Below are 14,982 nucleotides of genomic sequence, written 5' to 3' on the forward strand. Positions count from 1 at the left end.
ACTTGTTCTCTCAGACAATGTGCCTTGGACATTTGCATAATAATAATATAAAAAATCTATACGGGCTATTAAGGGATAAAACCTCGATGTCCTCAGCTAAAGACACATGGAGCGCCATACAAAAGCCACAGTGCTTTAATAGAATGACAAACTGTATACATTTTGATCTTTTTCTTCCCAACCACTTTGAGGCATGGCACAAACATTGCACAGGCATTCTTTTCTAAACCCCAGGTTGCAGCTGGTCTGCCACTCGCTGTGCATTGCCAAGTGCAAGAAATGGGTCTCTTTTATCAGGATGGTGCAAATCTGGGCTAATGTGTCTGGTAAAGAGTGTCCCAGGGAGCCCCGCTCTCCCATTCTTTGGCCATTCTTTCCACTTTTCTCCTCTCCTGCACTTGGGATAATTGCAGTTTAATTGGGTGACAAGAAATGAAAACTGTGTCCACATTATCTAGGATTATCTCTTTTTCCTCCAGCCTGCCATCAATTCAAAGAAGCCCATTTATCAGCACAGGGAAGCTGATGCTTGGTCAGCGGAGGAGAGGCTTTGAGCACCAGTTAGCAAAATGAAGAGAGAAAGGGGCTGAGAGCAATGGGAGGGGGCCTGACAGCTAAGAAAAATACTCTATGTAGCTTATCGCAAGCATACATTCATCTTCAAGATGCATATCTTTTGCACACTCTAAATCAATACAAATACAATAATACTATTCTAAAGAATGATTTCTCCCCAAAAATGAAATACATATATAAAAGAATATCAGTACTGTGATTGTCAGTTCCCTAACTCAAATTCAACAGCGATAGTTTGCAGTTTTGAATTTCGAGTTTAATTAACCAAAAACATCTCACAAAACCTACAACACATCACATCACTTTAGCAACCTGGACAAAACGTGTTAATGAATACCAATATGTTTCCCAGCACTGTGGCTTGCATAGGCTTTATAGCCAGCTTCATTTATTTCCTCAGCATTCTTGAATTCTGCATGGCAAGGTTATAAACATTGAGTCAAACTGGGTCCAGCTGTAGCTCACCTTCCTTTTTATTTGAACCGTGCTCAACCTTAAAAGCCTCTTTCAGGATGCATGAATGCACTCCATGCTCTCTCTGAGAACTTTGCTCTGGTAGCTGAAAAACGAAGGTTGTTTAGAGAAGGAAGGAGAGACAATGAAAGAAAAAATGAAAGCTTTCAGCGGTTAACACTGTACTTTTTCTTCACAATAATTCCCCTTTGCTGTAATAAGCTTCCCACTCGCTCAAGCACAATTCTAAATAGGCCTTGCATTAGGGTTATGGTAATACAGTAAATACTAGAAAAATGATAGAGGCATTCTGGGGGAGGATCAGGGCAAAGAGAGCAGATCAGAAAACGTTTTTTTGCTAGCCTCTGCACAGAAGTAGAAGAAAGAAAGAGACCTTGCCAATGTACTACATACGTACCTATTCAGTCTCAGATGCAACATTTAAGATGGCCTGATCATTTGGTGGAAAGAGCAGGCTTTGTGTAGCGCTAAAGCATGAAAATCTGCTGTACAATGACCGAGCTGGAGTGCTTTTCACTCTGAATGCAACTGGGAACCTACTCTAAACACAATACGTTTGAAGGTTACAGGATGCATTGTCTGTTCTTAGGAGTGTGCATGTGTGTGTGAATGGTGTCTGTGTGCATATGCATGGCTTGCACATAAGTCATAGACAAAGTAAAATGTAAAAAAACAGTGTAATAAACTAAACTAAAAAATGGCTTGTATAACATAAACTTAGTCTTGTTGGGTGTGTAGAAAACTTTGAAGGAACAACTTCACCATTAAAAACATTGATAAAAAGTTGGGTCATATTAGCATGCCAGTTAGCGTTTGTCAAACCAAAACATGTGTTTTGTGATGGTCAAACTGTTCTCTTCATAAATAAGGATTTTTTTGGGCAGAGGTTTTGGGCACTTAGGGGCTTTGTTCATGTACAGGTTGCTCTAAAAACCCCAAGTACCTGCTACTGTATACTTCATCTACCAAATACATTCTACAAATTGTCTTTTAATGTAATATTACAAACCTTTGTAGCAATGTTTTTTTGTTTTTGTTTGTGTCTTCCAGGATCAAGTATATTTTAAGCAAGTGTTTGCATTACTTTGTCTGACCCCTCTGTACAATGTGCATGCCATGCTGTTATATTTTGTAATTTCACATATTATTTCTGCCTGAATGAATGCAGATACATCCAAAATCTACTGGGCACAATTCAAAGGAACAAAGGAAATTCATACATAGATTGTTTTTGCTAAATATTCATTTAAACTTCAGCTGCCAAACAGAGATATGATAAAGTCGTCTAAGAGATGTTGAGAGGTGAATTTCAGTTTTTTAACTGTACCAGCCAGCCATACAAAAGACGTATGCATTGAGACAAATGGTAGTCGCCTTGCCTACTCTGTTGTGACCAATTGTAGAGACAGTGTAAGTTCTGTGATTACTTCCATAAGGCTTTTGAACAGTAAGTACCTTTTCATAGCTGTGATTATAATATTTGGCTTATAGCAGTATGACTGATACCAGGTTTAGAATCAAGGCTATGCAGGAATACAGCTGTGGTGAATGTCTGCCACATTTATCCAGACAGTGTTAATCATTTTTACGCAGGGCAGCAGTATAAAATTGCTAAAGGAGAATTGCTTCAGCCTGGTCAGTGCAGGGAGCAGTTTGTCTAATCAGAGTGCAAATAAGGTTTGATCACTGTCCAGTGTAATCTGGCCCACAAGCAGCATTTACAGCACTAAATCAAGCGTTTGGGAAGCTGCAGGTGCTGCCTCACAGACAGGCATCCCCCTGGGGGCCCTGTGCCGGGGAATAAACAGCAAATAAATGGCAGTGCTGGGAGAGCGATGAGCTGATTAACTCACTGCAGGGCAGTTTCTCATTATCCCCTTAACCCAGACGGAGACCTACACAATCTTACACCCTGTCTCACTTACAGTAGGGCACTGTCCTGTGTCAGCTTGGCTGACATTGTCTGGGTTATACTTTCAGTGAGATAGAGTCTGTATAGATGATGTATAAAAAAGTGTGTGTGTGTGTGTGTGTGTGTGTGTGTGTGTGTGTGTGTGTGTGAGAGTGCATGCATGTGTGTGCGTGCATGTGTGAGTGTGCTGTGTGGTCCATCTCTGGGGAGACTGCTAATGTGTCAGCTCCATGGCTCATTTCTTTCAATTACAGCGGCTGGACTAGGAGAGCCTACCAGCGGTCCGCTGACAGCTCCATATGGGTCCCATCACCGCTTATCATGGGCCACTAGTGGATAATTCATTTACCCTTCATTGAATATGACATATTACCATCAACAAAAGCAGTTATATATCACACAATTCACACATTGTTAATTAAGACCAGGTTATCATACAGACAGTCATTTTAGATGCAAAATTATTCTATTCAAACAGAGGTGGGATTATTTATCGGAGCTACAGAAGAGCCTTTTAGAATTTACCACAGAACAGGAAAATGGGTTTTTGAAATAATGACTCTCCAATATAAAGTTAAGAAAAAACTGTATTCAAATTAAGAAAAGTCACTTTTTGATTGTCCCTGGCACTTTAAAGGAAAATGGGCTTTTGAAATAATGACTCTCCAAATATAAAGTTAAGAAATAACTGTATTCAAATAAATTAAAGTCACTTTTCTCTCTGGTCTCTGGCACTTTAAAGAGAAATGTGATTTTTCTATTGTAAAATGTTGATTTAGCATGTCACCTGAATATAAAGCATCCTCAGACATACTTTGAAATGAGCTGCACTGTTTTCCATTGTGCCTTCCGCTTGTGGTTTCAAAGTGAATTAATTAACATGATACAGAAATAGGTAGAATGCAAATGCTGGAGCCCTCACTTTATGCCTGGGTATCCTTTTGTTCCCCCTTATTGTACCAAATTATTTAATTGGGTCTCTCTGATTGTGCACAGACACAGGAAGGAACACAGGCCATTGTTAGCTTCCATACAAGCCACAATGCAGTATCAAATTCAATTCCCATCAAAACGGCAGGCTGCTGTAGAGCCCACAGCGGCCCCGGAGATTAATGAAGATCTGCATCAAGGCAAAGCGCTGGTCTGAGATGGGAGATTTCTCCCAAATAAAAGACCCCTTCACCAAGAACAAAGGGGGCCCTGAAAAGCAACGGGATGTTCAGAGAGGATGAAATGAATCAAAACAAAGACAAGAGTTTGGGGTGGAGATGGGGAAAGCTCTGAAATAAATCAATTTTCTTCTTGTCATTTGATTAACTTAGTTCAGTCAACAGGTTGAAATACTTGAGACAAGCCTGATGTTTGGTGATGAAATAAATACAAATATTAATACTTATTTTAAATGCATTAACATAATGGTTTATCATATTTAAATCTACTAACAGCACAAAAAAGGGAACACTTCCATAATTATGTTAGAGCACAATCGTCTCTCAATCACGCCTCAGTTTTAAATGACATTGTGTAGGCATGAATGGGTGGTGAAGAAAAACATGTTACTCACTGCCTTAAAAAAATCAAACCAGTCACGGTTCACCTTGATTGCCGTGTGTTCATCAAACCGTGAGGGACTAACAGTGGAGTGAAAGCAGTGACTGACAGGGTCTGAAGTGAATTAATACACAGCCTTTCTCGGTTTTTGTGTGAATGGATTTCTTCTCTTCACTCACTTTGTATGAGCTTCAACAACTGAAAGACTTGTTCTCTGAGTGCAGCGAGTCGACAGGTGGGCTCTTTCAACTGAACATAGCACAACACTTGTTTTGTTTTTGCCTAACAGAATCCAGGCTTTTGAGCGGTTTGATAACCACAAATAGGAGACTTTTTTCCCGGAAGTAGACATTCAATTTTCATTTCCTAATACATCTGGCAAACTGTACTTTTTAAAACTGACATTCATTCATATCGTTATAATAACTAACGCAGCATTAGACGAATACATTTGGTGCCACGATTCCAAAAGAGAGCCACAAAGGAGAGATTTTAAGTTTTTGGTCAGTGCCACCTAAACGCTGCACTCCTCCTTTCACGTTCTGCACATGGTGTGTCCCAGCCAGCCATATTTACTTCATTTCCCCCGATTCATAGATGCTGCTCGCTGGACCAGAACATTCCAGCTGCCACCTCAACATCTCATTATTTTTTTGAAATATCAAGCTTGTATCTTCTTGATAAATAATTCGCACTAGTATAATGTATCAGACTAAAACATATTTTCAGGGGGGCATGGAGGTTAAAGTGCCAATCTCACCTTTTTAATTTTTTTTCGGCCTGAAGACAGAGATTTCCATATATAGAGTGACCATGGTTTGTGTTGAACATGAGCAATCGGGATGAAGCGCACAGGGACACATATTGCTGTCAGAGATTGGAAATGAGGCCTGCTAACCTGTAGGCAGCCTCCCCAGACCAATCAGCTTTACACATTGCCAATGCATTTGCCGCCTCTAAAAAGAATTGTGACTGTGAAGTTTTTATCGGAGTAGTTGACAAACATTACTCTTTAATGCAGTTTTGTAGAAATGCATTATTATCCCTCTTGGAAGGCATTTATCTACTTGAAACCTGCAAAATGGTTGCCACAGGGAAGGATTTCTTTTAATAGACTACAATAGGCTCAGTATGGGACACATTCTGATGCTGGTGATAGATAGGGGGCCCAGCCATATATTCATGGGAAATTGTTTATCTTCAAGCGGGAAGAGTGAAAGGCTATTTTACAATAGCATTTCAACTTTCATCTGAAACGATTCTTTTGACTCATATAAATTGTTCTGTAGAATCGCAGACAGGTGCTTTTCATAAAAAAAAAAAGTCAATCTGCAAAATGAGATGTCACAAAAAATGAATACAAACCACCCTGATAGAATAAAATGTGTGTATATGTACATAAAGCAAAAAAACATTCATATATATATATATATTATATATATTTATTATGCACACACCCCACATATTTTTAATTGTATATTATATAGTAACATTTCTAATATTATGTGTAAATGGACGTCTCATGTTAGAATCTAAACGGTTGAAAAATGCAGAAGAGAAAACAAAGCCCTCTGTGGGAGGCAAATGTCCCAAACCGTCTACTATTCAGACGGAGCTACATTGTGCTGCCATGCTCTCGCTCTGGCCTTCGTACGGCTGAAGCTTTTTTTCTTGTGGGGTCCTTGTGATGCTTGGGCAAGGCCCTTCCTTGGCTTGTCTCTGTAACAGAAGCCAGCAACCAGCAACACAATGTAAGAGCAGGGCCTGAAGACGGGGGGGCCTTGTCCACTCTTAACGGCACTCTCAGGAAGCGGGGACAATAAATCAATAGACTGTCCCTCTCCAGTAGGGGCCAAATGTAAACAAATTGAAAAGGACAGAGAACAAAACAGATTGGTGACTGAAACAGACATACTCAATAGGGGCACTGCTACAAATGAAATGTCTTTGTGGTTGTTTCCTTCCAGCCTTCACCATGATGTGTGCCATTTACGGCAACATGACATATGATAGCAAGTGTGACCAATTTCAAATTTTTACTAAAAAAACAACAACAGGTGCAAAGAATTTTATAGAATTCCTTATTGGTAGCTTATTCGAGTATCAGTGCATGCGTCAAAATGAACATCTGCAATGCAATGAGATGCATTCAGCGTTGGAGGTACTTTAATTTGTCAGCGCACTTCTTCTCACAGACCTGTGCCGATGATCCACAGCAACATCTTACACTGTATAACATACAGCGCTCAAGGGCACAAGCACAGAACTCGTGTGCATGTCAGAGCTGCATGCTACAAGTTAAATTAATGAATCTTTAAAAGGTTTAGTTTTTTTTAATGAGAGAATCTGTTGTAGCTTTTTATCAAACCTCTTCATATTTCACTGAGGTGGAATGGTGCACCACATTTGCGAGGCAGAACTAATGCTAAATAAATCTCAAGTAATAAGTAGGCCCTGGGGACATCATCTAAATGAAGATTTTACACCAATTTAAACCTGCCTGCAATTTGATTCCTGCCTTAAGTGCATTTGTTTAACAGGTGCTGGAGATGCAAGCATTTCCCTCCAAAGTGTCGCTATGTCTCCTTTATTAATTTCTGGATTGCAAGTGGGCGGGGGAGTATGAAGAGAAAGGGGAGTTGACAAACACTAATCAAAGGTTCAGAGTGGGCTGATTCTACCATAGAACCAATGTACTTTTGCTTCATTTGCAAACTAATGATTTTAAACCCCCACAATCTGTTTGAGGTCAGCTCCTGTGTATTTTGGATACGCTTGGCTATTAGCATCACTGAAAGCTTCAGATGTGTCAACCCCGCTCCCCCTCCAGTGATAGTCACCTACTTTAATTTCCCTGCAGGCCTCAGAGGGGGATGAATTCAACTAAAATCACAAGCTGTTTTGTTGGCAATCCTTTGTGGCCTATAATGAATCTAATGAATATAAAGAGAGGAGAAGGGAGGGAGGGGGAAAGGGATGGAGGAGAATACATTTCAACCACGCTGTGTTGCTTTTACTTGACGATTTGTGACCCTCAACAATGGGACAATGGCGAGTGTTTTTGTACCCTTAATTTGCCTTTGTGTTTCAGCTTCATCTCTTTCACCGCCGAGCATTGAAAGTCGTCAGTTGAAGAATAACTGCTGACTCCACGGTCTGTCAGACAAAGGGGAGGTTTTAAGATGAATCCCTAACTATCAGCCGGCCAGAGGAGCAGAAAGGGAAAGGGGCTCAAAGACAACAACAGACAAGTCAAAAGGTAGAATTAACCGGGGTTCCCAAACAGGCCTGAAGCACTTCCTCTCTCTTCCAACACGCCACAAACAGCATTTCCACCTCCTAAAAGCTGCTGAACATTGGTACTCGCCTTCAGAGAGGTGTTTGGCACATGAATTAAAGTGGCTCATCTGATAAGGCAAAGGCTAGTGAAGGTAGAAGCCCAGTGGAGTTGTGGCGGTGCTGTTAAAGCTGGCATGTTTCTGATTTCACAGGCCCCTCAGGTGGCAGGATCGTATTAACAGCCTTGTTGTTCTCAACTCCAACCCACACTCAGGTCAGGACAAGTTGGAGGGACTTTTACAAATGTTTCCTAACACTTGGGTCTGTTCAACAAACAAATATATAGAAAATAAAACACAAATAACAAATCAAATACAGTGGAAAATGACCACAGCTCAACTAATGCCATACTAAACATTTCAGCATATGAACTTTTAAGTGCTGTAGTGAACGCTGGGTAGATGATAAAAAAGTTCTGTGTCACTGGTCCATGTCGGTATGCTCCCTAGTCCCTGTAATGATTTCTATTCATAAACATGCAGTGTGCTATCCTCCACCTGGCAGCTGCCTCTGTGCATATGAGATTACTATTATGCATCTTCCAATCCCAAGGATAAACATCTCTCCACTTTTGAAGTTTGCAAGCATGAGGCATATTTTAGTGCCATACGACTTAAGCATCCCTTCAGGTATCACTTGCAATCTATTCTCATTCTATATACATTGTTCAACTTTAATGGGTATCTAATTTGTGTTATCAGCTAACAGGGCAGTAAGTAATAATTTGCATGGCTGCCCTAAGCAAATATGCTTCCATAAGCATCCCATAGTATAGACACTAGAATGGATTAACCTCCATATTGGCTATGCCCCGACGGTCAATGCTTTTTTAGAAATAAGTAAAACAGATAGTTTGGTGGCAATCGTGCAGTAAAAAACAGTCTGGATTTACCACAAAACCCTTCTACCTTCAGATGCTATGTTGGATATAATCCTTGAACCCATGACAATGGTGAAATGACATCCATGGATCGTCATTTCCAGCAAAGTCAAGGAAGGTTAAGGTTAAGGAACAAACACATACTATGGGTTTGTACTTGAATTATTTTATCTCCTCTGGTGACATGCAAAGTGTACTGTCATATGTGGGCCCTTTTTTCCTCTTGTAAATCCAGTTGCCCTCTAACCTGACTTAAAATAAGAATGACTGAATGTCGTATGCCTGGCCTTTCTTTGCTACTATCTATGCGTCTTTGTAGGTATTCAGGCATTTCCAAGCTATTTTTTTCTTGCCCAAGCAGTGATAACAAGCTTGAGCAGTGTGAAGGTCATAACAATGTTAGCATGTTCGCTGTACACAGTAGATAGTTTCATTCACTACTAACAGTCCTTAAGACACAGAAAAGCTCAGAAAAGCCATATTGAATTAGTCTGACAGGCTCTTTTCCCCGTGACAAGGTCTCACTAGTCCCTGACACAACAGCTCTCTCTATCCCTAGTGAATTTCAAATGCCAGTTGCACTCCCAAAGTAAACCCTGTATCGATAAATGACATGTAATGTAATGATACCGGCCAGAGTAAAGATCCTCAGTCCAGAGAGGCAACTTAATTAACATTTGAAATTAGCCTGCACATGTGTACTGCGTGTTCACAGCGGCACCATGGGGTAAACGGGGATACATCTAGGAGCTTGATATTCTACTGGCTTGCATCAGGCATGTGTGTTACGCTTGTTAGCTTAGTAGACAGTTAATTGCCATGGTGGGTGGTTAGAGTGCTAGGAGCCTGATCTTAGGAATATGTCATATTTGTTAATCGGACATGCAGATGCAAATAATGTGTGACAGACTGTGACCAACACTACCGGAACATAAATACTGTTAACTTCAGAAATGTTCTTGGCTCAGAAATATCACTGCATAAAGGCTATAAAGACAACCCACTGTTTATCTATTTATTTATTGTGTTTAGCTATTTCTGTTCATGGGCCAATGTGACAAAAGAAGTGTGAGGACAAAAAAAATCCTACTGGAATAGTAGAGTGCCAGATTATGCTTTGTTGTGGGCTCTGTGTACTACAATCCCACGCTTTTGGGAATTGTTGGCCTGATTACATTAGCTGGGGCTAAGAATTCTTAAAAAAAGTAAAATCTGAGCTGTGTACACCATGAATGGAAGGAACACTCGGAGTTGCACAACCTAATTCATATTCGTAGAAGGATTTGTAATTTGCAAAACGTATCAGATATCTGACAGGAGGGCACAGCCTCTTTAAAACTATGCTATTCAAACTTGCATACAGTTTGAAAAGCTCGTCCATAAAGATTGATTAAAGTTGTAAAGATTTTGCATCAAAAGGGGTTCTGATTAAAGCGCTCTGCCACTGAGATGCTACTCTTTTGCATCAGACCCGTAATCTCTCTTACTTGGTGAAATTGTTGTTAATGCAGAAATAATATCAATGCAAACTATATTAATAACCATGGTGTGAGAAGCTGAAGCAATGTCACTTAATCAATGAAAACAAATCATGTACACCTTGCTATGATTATCTGGAGGAGTGTGAATATTAATGTCTCGGTCTGAATCAATGTTGGGGTTGCATATATTGCCTCCTGTGTTTACTCATGGTTAAGACATTTCTTTCTTTTATATTTCTGCTGTGTCCCTGAGAGTGATCAATGAAATACTAAATAGAGATATGATACCAGCTATTACAGTAATTCAACAACAGTAACAAAACACTAGCGATTGGATTATTGTAAACTATAAAGATGGGATGTTCAAATTTCAATTAACTTTGGTTTGTATTTGCTGATATTAATTAAGAGGGCTTGCGGAAGGACACAAAAGAGACAGGTTTATTGTCTCAGATTATTCTCATGAAAGCAGCATTAGTATGTAGCACAACACTACCTAATTAACTGGCATGAGAGGCAAGACATTACACTGGGAACCTTTTGATTTGTGGGAGGTAATAGCATTGGGCAAGAAACAGATTCTTTATTTCATTATTTGATAAGAGGGCCTTTAATGAAAATATCAGCCCAGGAGCAACGCAAGTCAACATCACTACTTTGGTGTGAGAGAGGGGGAAAAAAACTTGCTTCAAGGAGTATTGTTGCAGGCAATGATTTACCTCATAACTACAGTTCATTAAATAAAATGTGAAACACACCTGGTGGGCTAATGGAGGTCAAATGCATAAGCAGCAGCATGAGCGTTAGGGGATGTGGCAATCAGAGACAAAAGCAACATCTATCCTCTCTCTGACAGGCTAATGAAACGCCTGCTGCTAAGTGTTGGTGTAGTGAGACTAGTCTCAGTCACAGTGAAGGCTCTCCTGTATCTGGAGTCAGAGATGTGGCAGTGTTGTATCAGTGTCACTGAGAGCAATCATAACATTCCTTTCCTCCGAGTCCAAAGGTTGTTTTAAATTCCCTTGGCAGCAGAATGCTTTAGGGGGTCAAACACACCAAATCTCCGAACAATAATGGGCCAACTATCAGTTACATCACTCACCTGTAATCATTGGCCAGCATTAAAAGCATCTTTTTTTCTGTTCTGCAAACTTGACTGTGAATGCTTTTGAAATGAGAATAATCTGTGCCGCAGATATCTCCTGCTTTTGTGCATCTATCCAAGAAATGAATGGTTAGGCCTATCAGTTACTCTCTGGAGGTGATGTATACGCTTTCTAGAACAATGCCACAAACAGATGAAGGCTATAATATGCTGCCCATTCCTGCTCTCTCAATTTTCAGGGTTATTTTGTTTTCTTTTGGAAAAACATTTTAGGTGTCGCCAATGTTTTTTTTTCTTCTAGGGAAAAAGCTTGTTTTTTAGTTTTTTAAAAAAAATCAAACTTAACTTCCTATGAGCAATAATATTTCTGAAGTGCTCTGGCAGCAACCTCATGCTAACTGAACAGTAGGATGTAGAGCAGGAACTACTAAAACAGATGGGCCACAAACTATAGCTAGGGCTATAGTGGGCCAGAAAATATAGCTATCTTAGCATAAAGCCAAATGTACATGAATTGAACCAAATGCACAATTTTGTTTGCTTCTTATCTTTTTCCAAATCAGCTTAATCAAATAAAGTTGTGATACAAACACAGAAATCCATGTTAAAGTAACTGATCGGAGTCACAAAACAGAAAATTCCCATTACAAGACATATCGTTTTGACATTATCTTTAAGATTTAAAAGTTTTTATTCTTTGACTGTGATGTGTGTCAGATTATCCACCTGGCTGTCTATCTGTATTACCCTTTCATTTTCACCCTGATAGTTTGAAGAATAAAGACACAGTGTTTAAATACATCTCCCCAGTGAATGGACATTCTTCACCTGATGTGCAACAGATAGTGTCAGTCTAATCTTTCAAAGCAACTGTATCAACTTTACTATGTATTTATTACAAAAAAAAGAATAATCCTCATGTTATGATTTAAAATCAGCTTTAAGGTTAAATTTGACTCTTTTCCAAACTTTCTTTTAAATTATTACATTTCGGGGGGGTGGGGGTGGGGGGCACAAAAAATGCCTTTAAATCCTGAAAATCAAATTAGAGAGGTGTGACCTTTTCAGATGGAACTACAAAGTTGAAAACAGATATGGACTCAGCAGAGGAAGAAGCCATTTGAGTAATTATAGAGGGACATTTAGTATACTCTTTCCCACTGTATCAGGCATCTTTAGCATTGTCCATAGGGAGTTAACTTTTAGACTGTTTACTGGCTCAAAGGCCAGGCATGCATCTGAAGCCACATAGGCAAGATAATGTAACCCAGGCTACAAAAGCAGGCAAATCACTGTGCATTAAGACTGGGTACACAATAGACAACAATGGCTTGCATAAACACTATTTAGAACTATTCACATGGCATTGAAGAGATGGGCGTCGACTCACTATTGCTGCAAAGCCGGCGCATTGTGCGGAGGTGAAAAGAAGTCTAATGAACAGGAAGCCTTATTTGAGAGAGCTGACAGTAACCATACAACAGCCGCATTGTGCGCTTGCCACCAACCCTGTGGGTCTCTACATTAGGAGAAATGATGAGAAAGTAACCCGAAAAGACACAGTGGGCCCTTGGACCCACGTAAATGCAACCAGACAATAGTGGGGGACACAAGCTGTCCCCACCTTTACCCAAAGCTGCACGTTTACATGCACAGAACATCAACCGCTCTCATGGCCAAGGATAAAAGCCCCCTGGCCAGATGGAACTTTGAAGTACATTTGGGTTAGTTTACCTCCAAAGACGGCAATTTTAGTGCAGCAGCAGTTAAAATATGTCATACATTTTAAATCAAACTCTGCAGGGGAAAGTTACAAACTCTCGAGTTTGGTGCACTAGGCCTCCTCCTCCACACTTATGCACATTCACACTCACATTATGCCCCCTGCTTCAAGCTTCATCAATCTTCCACAAAGGGATGACATCACCAATAAGCATAGCCTTATATAGCTTTAAGCAATAAGCCTTATTTACTGATGAGATAAGCCCTCAGCTATTGTCTTGCCATCCACTTTGCTGCTTTCTCTCACAGTTAAGACTCAAACAGCACTTTTGGAAGGTGACAGAGCATGCCCAGGATTTAAGGCTAAAGCATGCCAAGAGGTTTCCTATTTGGTGGCCTTTCAAAGGGCCACATTAGCCAGTTAAATTCAAAGGAGCAGGGGCAGGTAAAATTACAGAAATCCAGGCAAATCTTCATTCGGTTTCTCTTAATTTTCTTTTCCATAAAAAAAAGGTTACTCTTTATGCTTTAAAAATATAATTAGATTCACTATTTTGTTTTGTGTGCAAACTGTGTACTCTACACAGTTTGAAATAAACCACAGCCTGGGGAGTTTACAAAGCACAATCATCCATTACACATGTGACCTATAATTACTGTTTGTAGCAGTATCAGTCGGCCAGTCCGGGGTGGTCAGTAAACTGCTGAGGCACCATGATACAGTGGGGCTTATTAAACCTCACGTGTGCATGCGCGGAAGAACTACTTGCAGTTAGTTGCAGTTGCATGTTTCAGTTTTTTTTTTGTGATGCATGATCAAAGAGAAACTACTAGTTATAAGCCCTCTAATTAAGTTGAAAATCAACATGGTAGTTTCTACTTTCACAAAGTCTGCCACGGTAGAAACTAGGTCTAACTAGGTTGTTGCCACAATCTAAAAAATTTGGCATCAACATATTCCGAATTGAGAACCTATTTTTATTTTTTAAGATAAAAAGCCATTTTCTAACACAGTGCATCCAGTGTCACCACATGTATCTTAAAAAACGTGCCATTTGTTGTTTGTTTTTCTTAGCTCCACACAGAGTCATGTCAGGCCTTGGGAACTTGTCAGATATTCAGTTTGTAGTCACTTTAGAAAGGCTGAGCGCAGTCTCTGGGGAATCGCTCCAGTCTCCCCATCTCCCCCACCCCATGTCACCAGCCAGGAACAAAGCCGCCATAGTCAATTCTCCTAATTTCACTGCAGCCTGTCGAAATCCTGTTCTCCTTTTCTCCTTCTCTTCAACAAGTACTTTATGCTGGGATCAGTCAGGTCTGAGTCGCCCACAAAAACCTGAGGCTCTCGCTTCATCGTCTTTCAGCACAGAGTTTGACACTCCCCAACTCCCTGCCATTCAGGCGCCTGCACCATGCAATTTGTTTCCATTTGTCAAACAGCAGTATCCGTCACAAAAGAAAATGCTGGCACAACAAAGTTTGTGAAAAACATTGTCTCCTCAACCCAAAATGGCCTTGAGACTACTTATTTATTGGCCTGTAACAAAACAACCTTTAACAATTTACACCACTTCCGTTGTTGTAGATACTTGTTACATTATTTTTCTCTCAACTGACAGTGAAACATCTTTAACTGAATAGGACGTTTATCTCATCCTCAAATCAGCACCAACGTATCACTCCTCTCTTAAAGTGTGGATGGGCTAAATGCTACGGTGTGAATGCACCATTTCATTCACTACCTCCACATTGTGCTGACTCTTATTTTGTGTTTTATTTCTTTGGAATTAAACTTCATTGTGTGGACAGGAAGGTTTCTCAGACATTTATTTATTAAAGCTACATCAGCACTATGTTGACGGCATTGCTATTTGCACACCTATTCAGATATGTCTTAAAATGGATCCATTATTGGGCAACATAGGAAGGTATCTGGTTAATA

This window comes from Sander lucioperca, chromosome 8, assembly GCF_008315115.2.
Source record: "Sander lucioperca isolate FBNREF2018 chromosome 8, SLUC_FBN_1.2, whole genome shotgun sequence".
Lineage (NCBI taxonomy): Eukaryota > Metazoa > Chordata > Actinopteri > Perciformes > Percidae > Sander > Sander lucioperca.